At 40.3% G+C, this 23,404-nt stretch overlaps 1 long non-coding RNA gene across 6 annotated transcripts in view; it reads right to left on the reverse strand.

Moving 5' to 3' along the window:
* The window catches only part of LOC147917570 (uncharacterized), a 115,401-nt gene extending 93,283 nt beyond the window's left edge, over positions 1 to 22,118 (reverse strand). Inside the window, exons 1-2 of one of the 6 annotated variants that reach the window (XR_015550932.1) lie at positions 21,501 to 22,115; positions 14,016 to 14,093 (exon numbers count right to left, since the gene is read on the reverse strand). This is a non-coding gene — a long non-coding RNA (uncharacterized LOC147917570). Of the gene's footprint in view, positions 1 to 14,015; positions 14,094 to 21,500 lie in introns of all 6 variants that reach the window. The other 5 variants (XR_015550931.1, XR_015550930.1, XR_015550929.1 and 2 more) reach the window with 5 other exon arrangements.
* Positions 22,119 to 23,404: the final 1,286 nt, after the last annotated feature.

Below are 23,404 nucleotides of genomic sequence, written 5' to 3' on the forward strand. Positions count from 1 at the left end.
TTGGCTTTCTCTGCTTGCCTAAAAGAGAAGAGTGCTCCCGTAATTGGCAGAAGTGGTGTGGTCTTGTATATTAGATGTAGTCTTTCAGATCGATGGAAAGAAAATAGACTACGGGTGAAAAAACTTGGATCTATAACAGTGTTCCTTAGAAGATAGTCCAGGTAAGAAACATGTGTAAACAAATTACTTTTAGTGCTTTGATATACAGTGTTTTTTCTTATGCAAGTCATGAGGTATAAAAACATAATGCTCTACAGAAAATGCAGAGAAGGAAGTGCTTATTCAGATGGCAAAGGTTGTCTAATTGCTTGCCATTGTAGCCTCTGTTTCCACACATTTACTGGGTAATAGAATATTGAACGGGCTGACCTTCATAAATATTCCTTTGTGGGTACACATGACAAATTCTTGTCTTTCATTTCTATCATGTCTGCAAGCTTCACTGTGGACAATTCTAGACAGAATGGCCAATCCAAGTTGCTGACTGAAGATTCCCCAGCAAACTGAATTATATAATAGGAATAGCTAACATGAAATGTTCAGAGGTCCTACTCTTATGACCATGACTGAGTAGCATGTACCAGGCCAACCCTCATCTCTTATAAAAGCTGGATAAAATTAGAAACAAACAAATGACACCAGTTATTTTAAGGTATCAAGAGCAACCAAGGCAGCCAGCACTAGAAGGGACATAGAGACACCTGCAGGGAATCTGAAAGTGATACAGGGAAGGAAATAAAGCCAGCAAGGGTGGCCTTACGTGCCAGTTCCCACAGTGGGCAGTTGGAGCTCAGTCCTGCTGGGGAACTGAGAGACTGTGTGGAACAAGCATAGAGTTATCCCAAATAAGGAGCAAGGAATCCATCATGTGTCAATTGAGAGCTGCTTCTGGCAGTGTCTTAGTCAGTTGGGGCTGCTATAACAAGATACCATAGATTGGGGGGCTTAAACAACAAACATTTATTTCTCACAGTTCTGGGAGCTAGAAGTCCAAGATCAGGACACCAGCATGGTCACGTTGCAGTGAGGACCCTCTTCCTGGCTTGTAGCAGCCACCTTCTTACTATATCCTCACATGGCCAAGAGAGATAGATCATCTCTCTTGTGTATCTTTTTATAAGGGCATTAATCTTATTCTCGAGGGCTCTACCCACATGACCTAATTACCTCCCAAAGGCCCCACCTCCTAATATCATCACATTGGGGGTTAGAGTTTCAACATATGAATTTTGGGGGGACATAAGCATTCAGTCTGTAGCAGGAGGCATTAATTTTCTGACACTTCTGGCTCATGTGGGCCAAAAATACAACCACAGCTAAACAGAAGTCCCCCAGTAGAGACATGTATGTGTTTTCAGTAAGCAACTTTTGGTATGTTGAGGTAAAGGCCAAGGGTATATGGTTAATGTGAGTGTTAGTGTCTGCTACACCCTTTGACTCAGTAATTCCACTCCTAAGTATATGCTCAACAGAAACGCATATATCTGTGCCCCAAACAACAAAGACTGGCATATGCATAGGAGCATTACTTGCAATGGCTTCCAACTGGAAACAACCCAAATGGCCATCAGCAGTTCAATGGATAAACAAATTGTGGTGAATGTGTACAATTTCCACTGCTCCAATGCTAGTCCAGGCTACCACAATCTCTCACCTGTAGCCTGCTGCTGCCTCCCAAGCAGTCTTCCTGCCTCATTTTTGCTCCCTATAGTTCTTTCCTCTGCCTTAAAACCCTCCAGTGGGGTTCCACTTCTCTTAGAATAAAGTACAAACTCTCTCTCATGTCCCCTGCCTACCTCTTTGCCCTCCTCTATCTGTCCTTCCCCTTGTTCACTGACTCAGCCACGCTGGCCTTTTCCTGCTCCTCAACATAATCACATGAGTTCCCACTAGGAACCTTGAAGCTTGTAGTTTCTGCCACTCGGATGATCCCCAGACCCTCTCAACAAGGCTACTTCCTTCCCTTCATTTTTCATTAAGGTATAACATACATATAGGTAAGTGAAAAAATCTTAAGCAAGGAAAAGGCATAAAAGAATTTGAGGTATAGATGACAGAGTCTGCTTTGAGTTTTAGAAAGATAGTCCTTGCAGCAAGGAGGAAAGGGAAGTAATATGAGGAAGCCAAGAAGAAGGGAGACTGGTGTTTGTCAGAAGTGAGAGGAGAAATCATTAAGACTTGAACAAAGGCACTGGCAATAGGAGAGAAAAGGAGGGAATACAGCGATTCAAGAGAATCTATCTGGCATCTCAGGCCATCTGTAGTGGCTTATAGAGATGTTAGCCAACTTATTGGAATCAGTTTATGGATTTACCTTGATCTAGAAATAGGAACCTATCTATAACTTGGATTATAGCTTAATGTTTTTCACTAATTAGACCTGTAGTTGATTTTTCTTAGGAATTCTAAGGTCTTGGCCATGCTAACTTTTTTTTTTAAGTTCCTTTGCTCATCTAAAAGCCTGATTATTTTGATGCACTATGTTACAATAATTCCTTCCTCATCTTGGATCCCAGTCTTCCATCTGCTTTTTTCCCAGCCAGTATATGAATAAAATACTGAGCTGCTGATTAATGACCCTATACATGCCACTTTGAGATGTCTGAAGGAATTATCCAAATGCCCAGACAGCTCTATAATGTCACATTTAAATAGAGGCTGAATCTTTAAAAGGCTATCCTCTGTTTTTTTTTTTTTTTTTTGTGAGGAAGATCAGCCCTGAGCTAACATCCATGCCAATCCTCCTCTTTTTGCTGAGGAAGACTGGCCCTGAGCTAACATCTATTGCTGATCCTCCTCCTCCTTTTTTTTTTCCCTCCCCAAAGCCCCAGTAGATAGTTGTATGTGGTAGTTGCACATCCTGCTAGTTGCTGTATGTGGGACGCGGCCTCAGCATGGCCGGACAAGCGGTGCATCAGTGCGTGCTTGGGATCCCAACCCTGGCCACCAGTAGCGGAGCGCACACAGCCAAGCCACGGGGCCAGCCCCTATCCTCTGTTTTGAAGGCTGTGTCATAAGGATGGTGATCAGACCTAATTTCTTTTTAAGAGAAAGAATAGAAATATTATCTTTTAATGTTAAGAGCATGAGACACACTACTTATAATAGGCAAATATGTAAGTTAATGCTTTGACTTCAGCTACACCTAGTCCTAGATTGAAAGTGTACCTTCTCAGGAAAGTCTAAGAATGGATGGGGATTCTTGTTTTTGTTTTTAATTGTTTTTGTCTTAGAACTTTGAAGCAATGTCACTTCCCCCTCGCCTTTAGCTTTTTTGTGGGCATTGTACTAGCGTTGTACTTCTTCCCATGGAGGGCACTGGTAGTTGGCATCAACCCCTTGTTGTAGAAAAACACATCACCTATCAGGGCTATAAAGCAGTCAGTACAATCTCTGAGCTGACTATAACTGAGATTCCATATGGAAACACAACAACATATCCATGAGGAGCTCTCAGTCATCTTGGTCATGAAAGATAACCAAAACAGCAATAATAATAGCAGCAGAAGTAATTGTATTGGTGATAGGGATAATATAGCTGATGTGATTAAGCATATGCTATGTGCCAGGCACTGCTGAGTAGTTTATATATTGCATCTGAGGCAAGTATAGTGCTGTCATCCAAGGTCACGCTGTTGGGAAGAGGCAGAGTGATGATCCAAACCAAAGTCTGTCTGATGCCAAAGAACGTGATTTTCACGACTGTATTGTACTGTAAGGATCTGAGCTACTACGTAGCTTGATCTTCACAGACTTAGTCCATGATGGGTCACTCCATATAAGTTATATCTTGGAAAGTTTAACCTATATTAAAAGGAAAGCAAACACTATTTGGACAGGAACACATAACCCCAAACGGAATGTCTGAATCTAGTGGCTGCATGACCAATAGTCATACAGATCTCAAAGATTCCCGGATAGCTCAGATTTATAACATTATTTCCCTTATCAGACCACCTGTCTGAATTTCTGGATTAGAAACTGTGGTGGCAATAACAATGCTGATCTTTTTAAGCCATGAAAAGGGGACATTTGTCTTTATTTCGAGGGTCTTTTAAGACCTAAATGTTACAAAGCCCAATCAACACTGACCATGCTCCATCTCAGAGGCCCATCACAACTTCAAATGCTTTTATGTTACTATTGTATATTACCTCATCCCAAAGCAATTTTTAGTGTTATTGCAAAATTCTAAAGTCTTATCTAGAAAATGAGAAATCATTTCAAGTGCAATGAACTTTCCCAAAAAGGACAAAATTATTCTAAAGTTCATCTTGAAAAAAAATGTAGAAGAAGAATTAAGAGAAAAAGAAGGCCCTGTATTTTAAAATGTACTTAAAAGCTTCAATAGTTAAAACAATATGGTACTGGTGCAAAAATTGACAGGTAAATACAAATTGATATATATATATCAATATATCTATATCTATACTGAACTATATATATATATGATGAAGGAACAGTCACATACCAGTGAGAAAGGGATGGATTATCCCTCCTGTGGTATGAGAAAAATTGGTTTTGGGGAAAAAAAAAATTGTTAGATCCTCACCTCAAACTATAGCTCTAAATATATTCCTCATGGTTTGAAAGGCAAGTGCAAATATTAAAAACTTAGTTTTATTTAGATATTTTTAATGGGAAGAAAATATATAGAAATACTTAACTTTTCTTAGATCTGGAAAGAAATGCCTAAGCACTAGAGAAATGGGTGAAATCACAAGGAAAAGGTAAATAGATTTGATCACTTAAAAATTAAAACTGTTTCACAGTCAAAAAAAACACTATAGAAAAATTATTTGCAACAATCACAGTAAACAGAAGATGAAAGTCTTTGATATATTTTTTAAAACTTTCAAATAAATGCAATAGAAAAAGGGCAAAATACATGGAACTAATAAGCTTACAAACATCCTTAAAACTGAGCTATTCAATATTACTTGTAATAAAGAGATTTACTTATTATATAAAAAAGTTAATGCCAGTGGGAATAAGGTGAGACAGACATTCTCAAACATGAGCAGGAATGTATATTATTACTGCCTTTCTGAACAGCAATTTGGCAAGTACGTTAAAGGCATCAAAAAGTTTAGTCTTTGTCAAAATAATTTTAAATCTAGCAACTTTGGTAAAAATATTATATACAAATGTATTCATCAAAAGATTATTTATATTGTTCACAACTAAAAGGATCCAAGGCTCCTTGGGGAAATGGCTGATTCCTAGAGCTGAGCAGGGAATATAAAAGTAATTTTGAACACATTAAGCCCCAAAAGCAAGGAAACCCAAAGACTAGCAGAGAGATGCCAAAAGACATGGAAGTCAGCCTGGAGGGGAGCCCATTAGGCAACCTGAGCATCAGAAAGTTATTATAGTTGATTGTAAGACACTAAAGAAAAATCCATGAGTCCACAGTAACACTAAAAAAACAGTAAAATAAAAGAGAGAAAAATAAAACTCATTTATCTCACTCTTTAAATTAGTACTTAGAATATAAGAATATTTACTCAGTGTTTGGAGAAGGAAACCTCTTCTTTCCAGAAGAATAGTAGCTATTAAATTTAGGTGAAATAGAGTTAGAAAACCACCATTTGAAGCTCCCAATAAAATAATTAGTTTAGGCAAGGTAGCTAAAAACCTTTAGGTAAAAAACTGTTGGGGACTAGGATAGTCATACGAGACCAAAGTGGCACCCTATAGACTACATACTAATCGCAAGGGGAAAAACGTACCTCTAAGTAAAGAAACCTAGTGGTCACCACCTTACCCAAATAATTGAAACTTCCCGTCCCTGATCATAGGGCAACCTGATGTCACATTCTCCTGATGATGCAATCACCTATGAAGTGTCCTGGCCAAAACTGTTTACCTAACTCAAATTAATACTCTAGAACTTCCAGTTTACAGGAAATCCAGAGGCTGGAGGAACAAGTTAAATGACACCCCAAGGGAACAATCAGAGAAGCTCAATATGTGGAACACTTCATGGAGTTTTGGCAGGAAAAGAGGGAGCTATGAAGAACCTTTAGGGACAATTGGGAAATTTGAATATGGACTAGATATTAGATCGTATTAGGGGATTACTGCTAATTTTCTTAGGTGTGAGAAACGTATTATCGTTACGTAGGATAACGTCTTTCTTCTTAGGAGAGGCATGCTGAAGTCTTTTAGACTGAAATGTCATGATGTTTGCAATTTACTTTAAGTGGTCCCACAAAACTATAAAAAAACCCTCCATACACATATCTTTATCCACGCAGATAAACACACACACAAACAAAAAGAGAAAATATGGCACAATGTTTAAAAAACATTTAAAATATGGGTGTGCATTGTACTATTGTTTCAACTTTTATGTATGTTTAAAATTTTTCATAATAAAAAGTTAGAAATTATCTATAGAAAAACTAACATCACGTACATGCCCCAAATTATATCATGGTTAATTAAATTAGAGAAGACTCAGAGTTGATATTATGCACTTATTAAATAACTTTTCAAAGAATTTCCAAACACATAGGCAAATAGTCACAATGCAGTGGTAAGGGAGAAAAACAGGATGCAAAACTTTATGTATGGTATATATAGCTTGATGCCACTTTTTGTATTCATCCAACACATTTACTGAGCAACTATAATGTGCCTGGAACTCTTCTAGGTGCATAAGAAGAAAATACACCTTAATGTTAATAGGGTTGTTCCTGTCTGTTGGGGTTATAAGAGACCCTTATTAGCTTCTGATACTTTTCTAAATTTTTCAAATTGTATACAATTATTTTTATAGTAAAAATAACAAGCATTTTGCTTAAGAGCAGTCATCAGGAATTCGATGTTAATAATAGCCGATATTAACCCAGCAACTGGCAAGTGACAGCTCCTCTTCCCCATGCTCTACAGGCACAAGTCTGCTTAGCCCTCCCACTAACTTCTGGAGGTGAATATTATTTTTATCCCTATTTTACACACACACAGAAACTGAGCCCTGAGAGGTCTGGTAATTTGCCTAGGGCAATGGCTCGTGCCCACAGGAACATTTGGCAATGTTGGGAGACATTTTTGGTTGTTACAGTAGGAGGAGGGGGAGTGGAGGCCAGGGATGTTGTTAAACATCCTGTGATGCACAGGACAGCCCTCTGCAGCAAAAAATTATCAGTCCCAAATGTCAATAATGTTGAGGTTGAGAAACTGGCATGTGGTAGAGCCTAGCTTTGAGCCCCGGCAGCCTGACTCCCAAGTCCACGCTCTTCATCACTCTATACTGCCCTTACACACTCTGCCATACTAATGTTGTGTCATTAAATGTTAGAATGCTTGTTTATTGAGGATACTTATTAGTAACAATAATAATTGCTACCATATATGATGCTTTGTGATTTATCAAGAAATCCAAACAAAATATAAAAACAATCTTTTTCTAAAAGTTTGGAAGGTACAAATGAACTAAAATGGCATCTGATGTGGTGAAATGGCATTCTTACACAATTAGAGTGAAAATTGGTCTAATTCTTTTAGAAAGCAATTTTGCAGTTTGCATCAAAATCTTAATATTTATAACCTTTGATCCAGAAATTCCACTTTGGGGAATTTGTTCTAAGAATATAAGTCAAAATTTGGCAAAATCCTGGCGTGCAAATATATTTTTTATAGTAGAGACAAAAAAGGAAGTTACCCAAATGTCTAATGATAGAAGAGCTTAATAAACTGGGCATACATGCTTAAGAGAATCTCTGTAAGGCTGTAGAAAATCATGTATAGTATAATATTAGGTAAGCAAAAGAAACAATACATATAAAATCATGTACCTATGTTTGCAAGCATGTTGAATAGTAGTGATGGTGCTCAGGGCAAGCTCCCCCAGGAGGCACCACTCTGGTATGCGGATTATTTCGAGCTGAAGACAATAAGGACTCAGAGAACTCAGGAAGAATATTTGAGTTTCCCCTCCCAAACTGCCTAAAGAATTTAAAACAAAAGATCTGTTTCAGGAAGGAGTTATTATCATGATGGCTGTAAAGATAATGTAGGATAGAGGTTACAATAGGAAAGGCACCAAGCCGCTTTTATCAAAAACTCTGTCTCTCCCTGACCACATTATCTATAGAAGACCCTGAAAAGAATTGTCTTCCTGCCCTCTGAAGTCCCAGACCACTACCCACCCCCAACACGTTCCTCGCCTTTAGCTGCAATACTTAAGCAAGCAGCTTAGACAGAGGGACGAGTTGCTCATTTCTGAGTTTCTCCCATGTATACATGTTATTAAACTTGGTATTATTTTCTCCTGCTAACCTGTCTTGTTAATTATTTGGCCAGCCATAAGAACCTTAACGAAAAGGGCAGAGGGAGATTCTCCCTCTCTCCTGACAGTAGCATAAAAAAATATAAAAAAAGAGATAAAAAGGAAACACATTGCATAAGTTGCTGGCTTAGGATAGTAAAGAGTGATTTCTTTGCCTTTTCTTTTTTCTGTCTTTTACTTTCAAAATTGTCTGAAATGTAGCTATGCATTTTTATGGAGCAAAAACAATCAAAATATTTTTAGATGTACCTAAATCCTGGGAAAATGGCACCTTTTTTAAAAGGGAGGCCCTTTATAAAACCTGAAATATGTGTAAACAAGCTTATGACCTAGATCTGAGCACTTTAAATGTAAAAACAAATCTGAGAACAGAACCAGTGATCCTCCCAACACATTCTCTATGTCGATATTAGATGAGAAAATCTCCTCTCTGGCAATCTTAATGTCTCCTTCTCCCTCTATAATGACTTGATGCATAAAAATTAATCTTTTTCCTCTGCTTTGATCCCTGAGCTCCTTAGCGAAGATTCCATCTTGTTCTATAACACATGATGAAGCATCTTCCCTGTTATAATGTGACAATGGCCCTACTGAGCACAACAATTTGAGTCTGAATGTGCCACAAGCAAAGAGGAAATCTTAAGAGGCAATTCCACCTAGAACTATTTGGCAAATGCATAAAAAAGACACATTAACACTCTCTGAAAATAGTGCCCTTAACAAAAGAACACAAAGAGCTGGGAATGGGGGAGGTGGAGAGGGATGGAGAAAAGAAAAAGCAAAGAGGTGAGATTTTCCTGGGGTTCTAACCCCAAAGTGCTGGTTCTGTGGATCAGTCAGTTTCAGCCAAAAAAAAAAAAAAAATGAATTTGAAAACTTTCAATAAACAAGATTGTCAAGGCCAGAAAAAAAATTCTTTAATTAGTTTACTCAAATATTAAGTCTGACATCTAGAATCTCAATATTAGCAAAAATGTGATAATTATAGCTGTAGGGGTTTTTTATTGAATGTAAATTCATGTATAACACTTTTAGCATATCTCACTCCCTATTGTTATTTCTCATACAGTGTTCACACTTAACTGGAAGCCTTTGGGCTCCATTCTGAAGTCTGATCTCAAATTCACAGTCTCCATACTTCCTTTTAAAGTAGTTGCAGTTCAGCGACAACTATGACAAAGAATATGTGGAGTCCATCCCAAGGGAGGACAACAATCTTGAGAGATTGTACCTGCTGACTTGGGGGTACTTGAACCTTGGGAATGCCCAGGCTGCTGTAGAAGGGGCTTCCTGTGTTACATGAAGTCCCACATCACACCCCTTCTCCACATGGAGGGTTCTGTGTGTTTTCCAGCAACCATTTTTACCCATTTGGCTCTCAATTCAGTGAGGGAGCTTGCCGACTCAATCAAGTTATTGGTTTGAAGGGGGAGAACAGAAGCAGGGAACATGGGTTTGGTGTTAAAGTGGGTCAGGTCTGTGCAAATAGGCATTGTTTATTTTACCCTCACAGCACCCTCATTTTATAGAGGAGGACACTGGGACTGGACTAAATGACTTCCCCAGCATCACATGATTAGTGAATGGCACAACCACAATCCGAAGCTAGGTCTGCCTCACATCAAAGCTTGTGTCCTGCCCTCTCTAGGACTTGCTGGGGTCGGGGAGGGGAGAGAGTGCGTGGCCACAAAGCACGCCATGGACACCCCGCGGCAGAAACAAATTAATAGGCACATGCCCAGGTGTGGGCTGACCATTACATCTTCTCCCAAATATCCATGTATCATTGCGTGTTCTTGTAACAAACATTGGGAAGTGCTCACGTTTGGTGGTTGGTTTTGTCTGGGGGGTGGTGGGCATGGGGGTGGCAGCCATTGACCAAACATCTAGGATTGTAATCTCAAATGCCCACAGGGGCCAAGCTTTATCCAAGACATCAGGAAGAGGTGGGGGCCAGGGCACCCTGGAGAGAATACGCCCCTTCTAAAAGGACAGCTACATGACCAGTACCTCTGTCACTATGCGCAATTGTGGGCCCCTGTGCAGAGCCTTGGATTTTTCAAAAGATGCCAGAAATAAGGATTTTTATGTGAATGCTCTTGATTTGTCTTAAAGTTGGCAACTATTAGGAAAAAAATGTTTTTTTCAATTGTGTGAGCCGAATAAAACATGCCCACGGGCCTGATTTGGTCTTGGCCCTTTGCTTTGCAGCTTCTGGTCTAGACAATATACCTGCGCTGGAGATGATACGGTAGGAAGGACCTCAGGTCAGCCCTCATAGGAGTAACAGACTCAGCTGAATCGCTCCCACCACACAGTCAGTGAAGAAACACCTTATCCATTTCAGGCAGCATTTGTCATTCTAACATTATTATTTGAGTAAAGGAAACAATTATCACAAATTGTATGTTAAAATATGTATAAATTTCAAAACCAATGATCAAGAAAGTGAGCAGGAGAGGGATTTTACAGTTTAGCAAAATAGAAAAACTACCAACAAAAAAAAAAGAGGATCAGTATTAAACAAATGCTTAACAGGAGTCCCATTCCAACCACCAATGAGAGACCCATCATAGGATTTCCTGGGCAACTCTTTTTTTCAGAGGGAGCACATTTCCCACAGTCCATCCTTCCTCCCACCTCTTTTCTTTCCACCTCATTACCACCTTGTTTCTCAGGATACTGATTCAGTTGCAGGCCCATTTCAGCTGCATTTTATTACTGAAATCCTCCTCTTGCAAATGAGGAAATCGAAAGTGAAACATAACCTGGTACTTCCAGCCCTGTTGGCTCAGGCACCCCAAAGTACGTCTTCAGAGAACCTGACTATCTAGCAAGATGAGCACTCTCATAGGAAGATATGCTTAGAAGGAAGTATTTATTTATTTTTTTCCCCCACAGCCCCAGTAGGTAGTTGTATGTCATAGCTGCACATCCTTCTAGTTGCTGTATGTGGGACGTGGCCTCAGCATGGCCGGAGAAGCGGTGCGTTCGTGCGCGCCTGGGATCCGAACCCGGGCCACCAGTAGCGGAGCGCACGCACTTAACCGCTAAACCACAGGGCCGGCCCAGAAGGAAGTATTTAAATGCACCTTTTTGCTCACCTAAACATACAGATGCAGGGACATCTCATGGTGCTGTGTTGAGAAGTGGAGGGGCCGCATTGTAATAAGCTCACAGATGTGAGAGAACATTTGGGAAAATCCTATATTATTAGTTTGTTGTTAATATCTTTATCTCTCCAGTCGGGCACTACCTTATAACAAATTAATTCTAGCAGAAAAATACTCCTAGCAAAATAGCTCAAGTGTATAAATTTCTAAGTCTACATAAAACCACTTTGCTGCTGCTTGTGGAAGGGAAGCTGTGTCCTCTCTCTAGTTCACCAGGGGGAGGTGAAGAATTCTATGGCCTGGGAAATTTGTGATCAAGCCCAAGTCTTCAACTCAGGCCCTTGATTTTGTGGTCTGTGATTTCATTAGTGGTGGCATAGTTTGATAGAAAAGCTTAAATAGCATCGCCTTGCCCAAGGTCACAAAGCCAGTAAGTAGCAGAGTGGGTACTCTGTGGGGACACGACCTTGGGAAAGGCCATGCTATTTAAGCTGTTATGGAAGGTGTGTCCCAGAGAAAACTGACACGAAATTTCAATCCCCATCCCACTCTTACTAGCTGTGTGAACCTTGGGCAAGTTCCTTAATATCTCTGAGCCTGATATTCCTTGTCTCTAAAAGTAAGGCTGAAGATGTTAAAATTACAACAATAGCTACCTTATCACATGTATTCTCTAAGTCAAAAAGCTCAGTGCTAAGTGCATTACATACCTTATCTCACTTATCATTATTAATAACACCAATAATTTATAAAGTTAATAACAACTGACAATAATACCATCTTTATTGGATCATCTTGACTAAGTAAGAGAAAATAGGTTAAAGCTCTTTGCCAACCAAAAAGACATATAGACGTTAATCATAACATACTGTTAAAAACAACAGGCCCAAAATGGAGTCGCTTATGCTAAGCCCCACGTCACCAAATCAAGACTTAATTACCGTCTTGGCTCTCCTAGAAATGGAATCTTAAATGAGTCAATCAGGAATCACCTGATCAGCACTAGTCAGGTCATCTGCCTGATAGACCCCTGCCATCGCCAAAAGGGAAGTCACCTTGCCATAACCAACCCGCTTTTTTGCTCACCATAACTTCCTTGTTCCCACTCTCTTCTGCCTATAAAAGTTTTTCATTTTGTACAGCTCCTCAGAGCTTCTTTCTATCTGCCCAATTCAAATCAAATTTTGCTCAAATAAACTCTTCAAATTTTTAATATGCCTCAGTTTAACAGTTCTGGCATCAAAATAGGGAACTGAAGGAGACCCCCGACAGCCCCAAGAGCAAAGAGCAACAAGGGTAGGTCCCTGTTGAGTCCCATGATCTTGCTGCTTCTGGAGCTCATGGTTTAAGTCCCTGTTAGATCTTAGCTCTGCAGATTTGCATCATGAGCTTTCAGGCTTTATCTGAGCATTTCTTTTTCCAGACTGGGTCCAGAAACTTGCTGGAGAAGGACTGGGTCTAGGATCAGACTGGTTCCAACTTAGAAACTGGACTGGGTCCAGGGTCAGATTGGTTCTGATTTAGAAACAAGACTGGGTCTGGGGGTCAGACTAGTTCCAGGTTAGGGGTTGGACTGGGTCTGACTTAAGCTAAACTGGGTCTAGTGCGAGGCCTGAAGTGAATAAAATTTTGTTTTATGGCTGAACAAGCAGGTTAACCTTACCAAAGGTGTTCTTAAATTACAGTGGCAACAGTGGAAACTTTTAACCTAGATAAGCTTATCCATTTATGAGGTGCCCTAGAGAAAAAGAGGTCTCAGCCAGGCACTCACTATAAATGGTAGAGGGAAAATTATTTTTCCTTCTGTAGTTTCTGGTGACCAGGATGAGACCTTCTGGGATACCTTACTAGCTGCAGCATTTGGGATCCTGGGAAAACTGGCTGAAGCTGCCAAAGGGTGAGAATTCTTACCAAAGTGAGCTCTTCCAGATCTCTATCTATGGTGCCTAACTGAGAGAGGAAGGTAAAATTTCATATCGTCCCTTCCTTTCCAAATACAGATTGGCAGGAAAAACCATTTGTAAGACTTAGATGTTTGAACTGCTACTTATAAATTTGCTTTCAGGTACCCACTGGTTATCGATCTTTTCTCTCCCAGGGACAGGTATTGCCTTCTTGTTTGTCTCTTTTCATGTTCTGAGAACTTAGCTGGGCAACCATTAGGTTGGGGGCCCCAAAAATATGGCTGGACAGAAACATGGGTTGTACCCCATTTGTGTTAGATATGGCTAGACAGAAATGTGGGTTGCACTCCATTTGTGGCTAGGGTCCTATCAACTTTTGAAGGCTCTCAGAGGAATTGTCTAAGTCTTTCTTTCTTTTGATTATCTGTGGGAATGGCTCTGGATCTTGGGAAGGTAGTATTTTTTGCACCCTCTTTGGGGACGTCGTTTAATACTGCTAGGAATATTTACTGTTTGTTCTGGCTGAAAACTGACAAAATATTCAAAAGGACTTTTTTCAAGTAGCTCTATGGTCAGAAGTTGATATTCAGCGCTTGATAGGATTTTTGTTGTTGTTGTTTTTGCCTTCTCCCTTAAGCTAAAATAAAATTATGTAGCTGGAGGGAAAGAAAAACATTCTGAAGACTTTATGAAAGGACTTACTAAAACATTCCAAAGACACACAGCTCTAAATCTAGAACATAGGAATCTTGATTTCCATCTTAGTTGAAGATCTTCTCCCTGATGTAAAGAAGCAAATTGAAGATAATGCAGTTGGATGGGTGGGTCAGCCTCTTGATATCATGCAGGTTGCAACCCAATCCTTTGAGGAATTAAAAACAATTGTATCTGTCTTGCAAATCTAGTCTTTACAAGAACAGTAATGTGGTTCTAGAAACAATTCAAAGCCCACCCATCCTTTTACTAACCCTCAAACCTCCCTATTCATCTCAAAAGGCTTGCAGATATTGTAAAAGATCTGGATTTAGGAAACAAAAGTCCTTCTTGGCAAAACTTGCATTCTTTCTCTGTGCCTTTTGAGATGTAAGTATTCTACCTGGTCTTCTCCAGGAACCAAGGTCATTCTTATCAAAAAGAGAAAAAAAAAGGCTATTTTGAAAACTTGGCCTCTGTAAAATCTCAAAAGTCTCTTCCACAAATGGTAAAAAGTTTAAACCATTTCTGAGAAGGTAACCTTAACTTATGCCATCCGCCAGAAACCAATTTGGATCCAACTGTTCTTTATAAACTAGTGAGTTTTGTATTATCATACCTGTTTCATGCCTAAAATTTTTAAACAAAAGCTATAAGATCTCTGTTTGCAACTGTCTGTACGTTTATGTATAACTATGTATGTATGTTATAAATGTGTGATTTTTTTCTTACCTCCAGATGACATTGCCAAAATTAGTTTGTAAAGAGCTCAATATTAAAAGAGCTAAGTTTTGTTCACAACTGTGTTATCTTCTATATTAGCCTTTAACATCTTCTATTGTCACTTTAGTTAGATAGATAACTAAGTATTATTTCATAATGATCTGTGATCCTATTTAATCAAATGTTCAAACCTTTTGACATTTTCTCAAAATCAAATTCTAAATGGAGCCTTTTTGACCTTAAACCAACTTTGAGATTTCCCAGAGGGCCCACGGAAAATATCAAAGATTTTATCTCTCATCTTGTAAAAGCTTGACGTTAAACTAATTAGGTTTATTTGGTTTGTTAAATTACATAGAAAGCATTGTAAAATAAGTGATTATAAACTTTCTTAGGTTATGTTTGCATGGATGCATGTTAGTAATATTAAGTGTTCCAGAAATTGTATGAAATTCCTAAAAATCTAGTATGTCCTAATGTAATGTTATCAGTCATAATTCCTGTTATTATCTTAAAATGTTGCATGTCACAGAAATAACCAAATTTCCTTGTCAATTCCAGTATAGTGAACTTTCATCAGATCTTTAACCACGGGCATTTTAAGTCTTTTGTCATTTACAGACAGTTATTGTTTTACTCTGATGCTATTGCAGAAATGAGATTCACGGAAAGAACCCTACCAAGTACTCTTGATGACAGACACTGCTGCCAAATTACAAGGGGTCGAAACTTGGGTGCCTATTTCACAACTGAAGAAGGTTCCACCTGACATCTGGCTTTGTGCAAATGCTGGAGACCTCTAACTCAAATTGATTAGGAAGAGAAGTAGTTGACATCAAAGTAGACTCTTCCTCCCAAGATGTTGGGTCAAGAATGTTTCTTTCCATTCTTCCTTCCTTCTCTGACCATCCTTTTCCTACTTCTTACACCGTGAAGGTCTTTATGATTCTTTTGTTCACCTTTTATCTCACTCTGGCCTAGAAAGATAATGCCATTGTTCATATATCTCAGGCCATTGCAAGGGAGAGTAATCCAAACTCCAAAAAACTGTTGGAGTTGCCATGATGCTGATGACCCTGTCATTCTGCTTTCCTCACACTTCTCCCTGATTTCCAATTCCTCAGTTTCTCTGGCACAAACTCAGCCCTCTCTCTATTGTGTCAGGCTCCTTAACCCTGGAGGTCCATTTCCTTGTTTCTGATTAACAACCCCAAACCCAAGGATTCCATCCAGACTGAGTACAAAGAATGGGACACAAGGCAAGGGTAACCAGAATAAAACTGCCTGTACAGTCTATAGACCCTTAAATTTTACTGTCCTCCATGGCTGTCACCTTTCTAGTCCTGAGCCACAGACTCAAATGAGAATTACCAGGAGGCACTTGTAATTCAAAATTTGCTTCCTTTGGCAAATTCCTACTCCCCTAGCTGGAAGTAAGTGTAAATGAGGCACTTGTGCAAATCAGGAACCTCTCCTTAACTCTTGAAGATATTGCAGAATCTGCTGATAAAGCAATAGCTGCCCAACAAAAATCACTAGACTCTCTGGCCAAAGTTGTTCTTGATAATAGCCTAGCCCTTGATTATCTTTTAGCTGAGCAGGCAGGTGTCTGTGCTGTGGCCAACACCACCTGCTGCACTAGGATTGACACTTCTGGGGAAGTTGAGACTTAGCTACAAAAGATCACTGAACAAACCAGTTGGCTTAAGAAAGTAACTCCTTCACTGGGGTCTTTCTTTGACATATTTGATTCCGATTGGTTTGGGTCTTGGGGACCATGGCTCCAAAATGCATTCCAAACATTGGGAATTATCCTGCTTATTATAATCATAGTAGTCTCCTTGGTACACCGTATTCTTGCAAAAGCTTTAAATGCATGTTCGCAGCCACTAACCACCAAGCAAACGATCTCCCTAAGACTAGAACAACAGAAAAGGAACTAAGAAAATGACTGACTTAAAGAATGTGAACCCAATGTTGTGACCTGTGAATACCACACAGAGATTCAGCAGAAAACTGCAAGAACTCCAGAGCGGTAGCTGGGAGTAGTGCTAATGCTTTCAATTTTGATCACATCTCTCAGGCTGAGAGTCTGATCAAAAGGGGGAATTGTTAAAAACCAGACAACAGACCCAAAATGGCGTCACTCATGCTAAGCCCCAAGTCACTAAACCAAGACTTAATTACAGTTTCAGCTCTCCTGGAAATGGAATCTTAAACCAGTCAATCACGAAATGCCTGATCAGCACTAGTTAGGTCATCTGCCTGACAGACCCCTGCCGTCCCCTAAAAGAAAGTAGCTTTGCAATAACCAACCTGCTTTTTTGCTCAGCCTAACTTCTTTGTTCCTGCTCCCTTCTGCCCATAAACGTCTTTCAATTTTGTACCGCTCCTAGGCGTTTCTTTCTATCTGCTAGATTGAATGCTGCCTGATTTGAATCAATTTTTGCTCAAATAAAGTCTTAAAATTTTTAATATGCCTCAGTTTATCTTTAACAATATGCAATAAAATTTTAAAAGCACTCAGAAAATCCACGGATTACAAAACTCTTATCTGCGCACTGACATATCTTTATCAGGGATCAAATTATCTTTTACTCCAAAATTGCCATAGAGTTCAAAACCCATGAACCTGCAATCTCTGTTTGGAGATTTTGGTGATTTAAATATCATACCAAGACAGAAATGATGGATCATAAATCCTTTCCTAGGCCTGGGTTTTGCTCTGGCAGAGGGTACAGAAAGAACACATGGTCCCTGAAATCAGGGGAGGAGGGGAGGAGTAGGTCACAGTCTGGGTCACAGAGAGGAGTAGGATGCAGAGAAGAGGGCTGGAGGCTGCCTGGCTTTGAGAACGTACTTCTCCTAATGGACAGAGAGGAAGTTGTTAATTCTTAATAATAATAACAACAACATAATAGATGTTTCCTCAATTATAGTACAGAGTACTTCATTCTGTCAACTAGTCTAACGTAGCTGTAACACCAGCATACCAGGACAATTACATCAGAAGTACCAACTTCAAATTTAAAAAGCTGAGAAAATAAATCTATCAGGTTTCATTCATTTGGACATCTCTATGTTGGAATGTGTGGTGACTTGAATCAGGGCGAGGCTGATGCTCCCCTGTGCTTGGCAAACTGCCTCTTCATTGATGATGCAAATTGTGACTGCAAACAGTATCTCTGGGGGGCGTTTAAAGTACTTAAGGGAACACACCGAGCACTTCGGAAGCATTCCTTTTATATGCAATTAGTCTGTTCATGACACATCATTCTTATCTATTCATTAAAATAAGTCCCTGGCTTAGTTGGAGGCATCTTATGGATTTATAAAATCTCGGAAGCCCAGAATTGGCTGGAGCCTAAAGGTCATCCAGTTCACCACCTCACTAACGGTCACTCCTCTCTCCAACACCCACGCCTGGGCCACTGTCATTTCTGATCTTGTCCAGTGAGAGGCCACTCTTGCCCTCCTCTGGCAGCCCTCAAAATGATCATGAACTCTGCAGTCAGGAGGACCTGAGTCAAATCCCAACTTCATCCTCGACTACTTAGTCAAGCCTCAGTTTCCTCAGGAGGATTGTGTGCACTGCGGCTGACATAGATCATGGTCTCAAAAATAAAGACAGAAGGTAGATTTCTGGGAACGAGGAGTAACAACAAATGGACACGAGGTTTCTTTTCGGGGGATGGAAATATTCTACAATTAGATTCTGATGATGGTCACACAACTCTGTAAATTTACTAAAAGTTGTTGAATTGTAGACTCAAAACAAGTGAATTTTATGATACATAAATTATGCCTCAATAAAGCTGTTAAAAAAACAAGATATAAAAATACATAGGAACTTTAACTACAAAAAAATCCAAGGTACTAAGCATAGTATTCATGAAATGAAAGCTAATTTTGGGTATTATGGGAGAAAACATATGTGGTTAAAAAGCAAAAAGAATTTTAGAAAAGCGTCTACTTTGTACTCTCAAGAAAATTAAAGACAAATTATCTCTATAAAAGATAAAGATGAGATTATAAGACAGACTGAAAAACAATATAGTTCCACAACCCCTTAACAGAAATCCATGAGACCAATGTGTTTAAGAATTCAGAATGTTTTGAATTTTAGAAAGGTAATATGGGGTATTTTCCATAAATTACAGAACACCCCCAACAGGATATGTGGCAGCATCTCATAATTAAACACATTAGTATTTCTTTAATGAAGTGTATGAATATTCATACTAAGTAGGATAAATACAAGACCATAAATAGATTCATGTCAGTTCAGGCCTGGTTTTGCCACCCAGAGAATTTGCTACAAACTTCAGAAAAATCTTGGTTTGTCAGACTCTTGGATTTCAGGGATAGTGATCTGGGGCCGTGGTTATTATTTTCATCACAGTCATCACGAACTTGCACTTCATATAGATGCTTTAGTGACTGTTAATTCCCTCTCCTCTCCTCTTCCCATATCTTATCCCCAGTGACTGTGACAGTCTCTCCCAAGGGAGACCCTGGGTTGGGGACCCAGCTTGGGGATAGATTGGAATTTTTTGCTCTGCCAGTGCTGAGCTTAGATGAGAGGGAGATACTGAAAGAAAACAGGATAAAATGGAAATTTTAAGTGGGAAATACTGTTCAGGATGGGGTGGGGAGAGAAAAAAGGACCAAATTGTTTTAACTCAGGATATGGATAGAGAGTATACCCTTAAAAACTAGCACAAAAGCAGAGGAATCAGAAAAATGAACATTTCATGTCTGATTCATTGGTAAGTTCTGTATCATTTACTTGGCTTGTTTATTTCAGAATTACCTTGCAGAAGATTATAAAGCCTTGCAAATGATTTACCACCTGCTCTTTTCTACCTTTGATGCACTATGTGAGTGACCCCAACCTTCTGCCTCCACAATGGGACCCTGGCTCAGCAGGGGTCTGGGTGCTATGGCACCATGCCCAAGAGAGCCAGACTTTTCCCTCACTCTGGTGTGACTGAGGGAGGTGACAGTGATGTGACAGCCCACCATGGCAAAGCAGACCACAACCTATGTCCCTGAGTTTCAGAGCAACTCGTTTCCACTAGACTTGAAGCTTCTTAAGGTCAGGGAACTTGTGAATCAATGTTATATTTCCAGGGCCTAGCAAGCTGTTCAATAAATACATGTTGATTAATTGAATGGATGAAAGAACAAATAAATCGAATGTCAAGTAAAAGTAGTTTGATAGTTGACTGTTTTGCAAAGACTACCAACCCTGCTCTAGGATCAAAAAATATTTCATGGGAAGGATGATTTTCCTTGGGTTCTCCTCATGCTTCCCCAAATGATATGTGTTCTTCTAAGCACCTCCTTCTCCTTGTGGATATTGATGGGGTTCAGGGCAGGCTGCCCCAAGATGTGCCACTCTGGTATGTGGATTATTTTGAGCTGAAGACAATAAAGGCTCAGAAGACTCTGAAAGAAACTTTGACACCGCCCCTCCCCGCCCCCCCCAGCCCCGCCCTGACCCTGAGTAACTGCCTAAAAGGATTTAAGATAGAAGGCCTGTCCCTAGGACAGGCCATCACCATAGATAACTCTGGGTATGGATAAAATGGCAGGGTCCTTGCTAAGCCCATTCTTATCCAAGTTCTGTTTACCAAACTTTTACATTTGTAAGAGAAATCTCCATTTGTAAAGGTTTCTCCCTCTCAGTACCAGGAAGAAGAGGGGATGACCTCATCTCTAGAAACTTATCATTGCAGAAGGCGAGGCCTTAAATCTGCATAATAACCTTACTCTTGTGCTTTTCTGGTAATCCCCCATAACTGACTCCCCCCACTCCCAACATCTTCCTTTGTCTTTAGCTGAAGATAGTATTTAAGATAAGAACCTCTGCCATTTTGTAGAGTTACCCAGTTTTTCTGGGTCTCTCCCATGTATCCACGTTATAAAGCTTTGTTTGATTTTCTCCTGTTATTCTGTCTCATGTCATTTTAATTTGTAGCCCAGCCAGAAAAGACCCAGAGTGGCTAGAGGATAGTCTTTCTCCCCTACAATATCCAGCATTAGGAGCTGTGGGAGGTGAGCCAACTCTGGGGATGAAGGAAATGGTATACTGGCATCCTAAAAAATAAATGTAGTTTCTTAACACCTGACTCTCACCCAAGGAATCATTAACCACCGGCAAGACTAGAACAGAGTGTGCATTTTTATCTTCAGAGTGTTCTCATCACATTGATCAAGTGCACTAAGTTATAGGACAAGGCAGCTCCCAGTTTTCTACATGACAGGGGCTTACGGACTGGGGTGGGGGCAGATAGGGGACTTCTGTGGATGCTGAATTTCCACAGCGAGGAAACAATTTGTGCTTAGACCGTGTATTTATCTGGGTCGTCTTGGAAACACTGAGGAGGCTCTGGAGGAGCTGGTAAGGCCTCCCCAGCCAACCTGTGGCCACTTTAGAGAAACACAGCCTATTCCATTCATATGCCAAAGAGATTTAGATAAGTCATTTTTCAAAGTATCAGCTTTTTCCTCGGAGCTTTGTTTACCTTATCACCATGTCTCCCCCCCAACACACAAACAATTTCATTAACTCACAAAATCACAGACTCTCAGATTCAGATGAGGCCTTTAAGATTAACAGACCACCAGTGTGGTTTTAATATCCCCTGTGATGTAACCTCCAGGCGCAGGGAACACAGAAGCCAACATTTATAGAGTTCCTGATATATACCTGGCATTTTATGCATATACATAGTTACATTATTTCATATCATTATATGTACTTACCTCGATTTCCCCCCTGCCTTCTATGGACGAGGAAACTGGGACTCAGACACATGGCGTGACTTTCACACGGCCCACAGATAATAAGAGTCAGAGAGAGATACAAACGCAGAGAAACTCCAAAGTCGATGCTCTTTCCACCAAGTCTGTGGCCCTACTGCCTGCCAAGGGGCTGGCAGGAAATTCTATCCAGCTGTAAGAAAATTCCTCCTGAGAATGAGTAGAAATCGCGGTCCTTGAGCCTTCACCCACTGGCCCTGTGTCTGACCCTAGGAAGCCGCAGAGCTCAGGTCTAATCGCTCTTGCTCAGGCCAGCTCCTCTGATAGGGGAAGACAGATCTCAGGTCCTCCCCCTTCTTCGGGCACCGCCTGTTCAGCTGTTATCTGGGGGCCAGGTGTCTCCTAGTGAGCGCTTCTCCTCCCTACAGAGAAGGACAGCAGAGGGAGGTCAGGAGAGAGAGCCATGAACACATGCGGTTGATTCTTCAGTGACTGCAAAAGCGCGGAGAGAAATGGCTTCGCCTTTTGAAACTTCAGAATCTGAAACCTGTGCCTGAGAAAGCTGCTCATCTCTGTTCCTCTGTTATCTTGGCGGGAGATAAGCAGACAGGTGCGTACAGGATGCACTAGGGACGCCCCTTGCCCTCCCTCCCTGCCCACAGAGCACCAGGGCCACAGATGCCTATCTTTTTAGCCTCTTTTGTTTTTTTAAGCTTTTCTGTTTTGTTCTTTCCTTCCTTCCATCCTTCCTTCCTTCCTTCTTCTCCACACAGCATCACATTACACTGGAAATTCCAGTGAGCTTCGAATCTGAAAGTCTGGGTTCAGTATCTGGCTTTGACACCACTTTTGAGGTGGTCTTTGGTAAGTCACTGCAGCTTCTTGAACCTCAGCCGCCTCACTTCTGTAACGAGGATTAGAATGACCCGGCACCCAGCGGCGACGATTAAACTAGAGGAAGAAGCACTCTGGAACCACAAACGCTCTACACTGCAAGAGCTGTTCATGGCATGAGTGAGGGGAACGGGAATGACCAGTAATAAGCGCGAACCGTGGCCCAGGGCTTATTTCAGAGATTCTGCACGTGCTAACGTTGTGTCATATGGTGTTAGGACCTAAAGGGATGTGGCCTGTAGCTTTCATTCACCATTGAGTAATAACAGGAAGGAGGACAGGGCCTGAGGACATTGTTTTGGGCCGTAGTATTTAAAGACCTCCATTCATCTTACCGTGGTTCTGAGGCCTTCAACAGAAACACATTAGGTAAGTTATTGAACTACATAAACATAGGCAATGATACATCCATTCAGTAAGTTATCACGCAGCCAAAGAAAATGACCTTGTAGAACATTTAATGACATGGAAAAACGGTCCCAATATTTTCAAATAAAATAAGCTCGTGACAAAACAGAATATTCATTATGATCCTTTCATAGACAACGCACAGGTTTACATAGGGAAGGACATACCCCAACATGTTTACTTTTGTTATTTCTAATTGGTAAAACCATGGGTGAATTTTATTATTTCTTTTTGCTTATTGGCACTTCCTCAATTTTCTGCAATGAAAATGTATTGCCTTTGTAATAAAGATTTTTTAAATAAATAAACTCAAGCAAGTCTAATTCATCCAGTTCATTAACTTCTCATGTCCAGAGTATAGCGCTTGGCCCCATTACTTCTCCAGCAGCTGCATGGTTGTATTTCCTGTCAATAAACTGCATCCTTACCCATGAATTCTAAGAGACTCAACCCGGATCTCAGTCTTGGCTGAGAAGTCAATCACTCCCCTCGCTCCCCTGGAAACCACTGCCTACAGACAGTCTGTAAATGGGTGAATCAAAGACTCGATGCCAGGCTGGTTTTGAAGCCTGGTAGAAATGCTCAGCCATATTTTATAATGCACA

The sequence above is a fragment of the Ceratotherium simum genome, chromosome 3 (genome assembly GCF_057802395.1).
Source record: "Ceratotherium simum simum isolate JZ-2026a chromosome 3, ASM5780239v1, whole genome shotgun sequence".
In the NCBI taxonomy this organism is placed as follows: domain Eukaryota; kingdom Metazoa; phylum Chordata; class Mammalia; order Perissodactyla; family Rhinocerotidae; genus Ceratotherium; species Ceratotherium simum.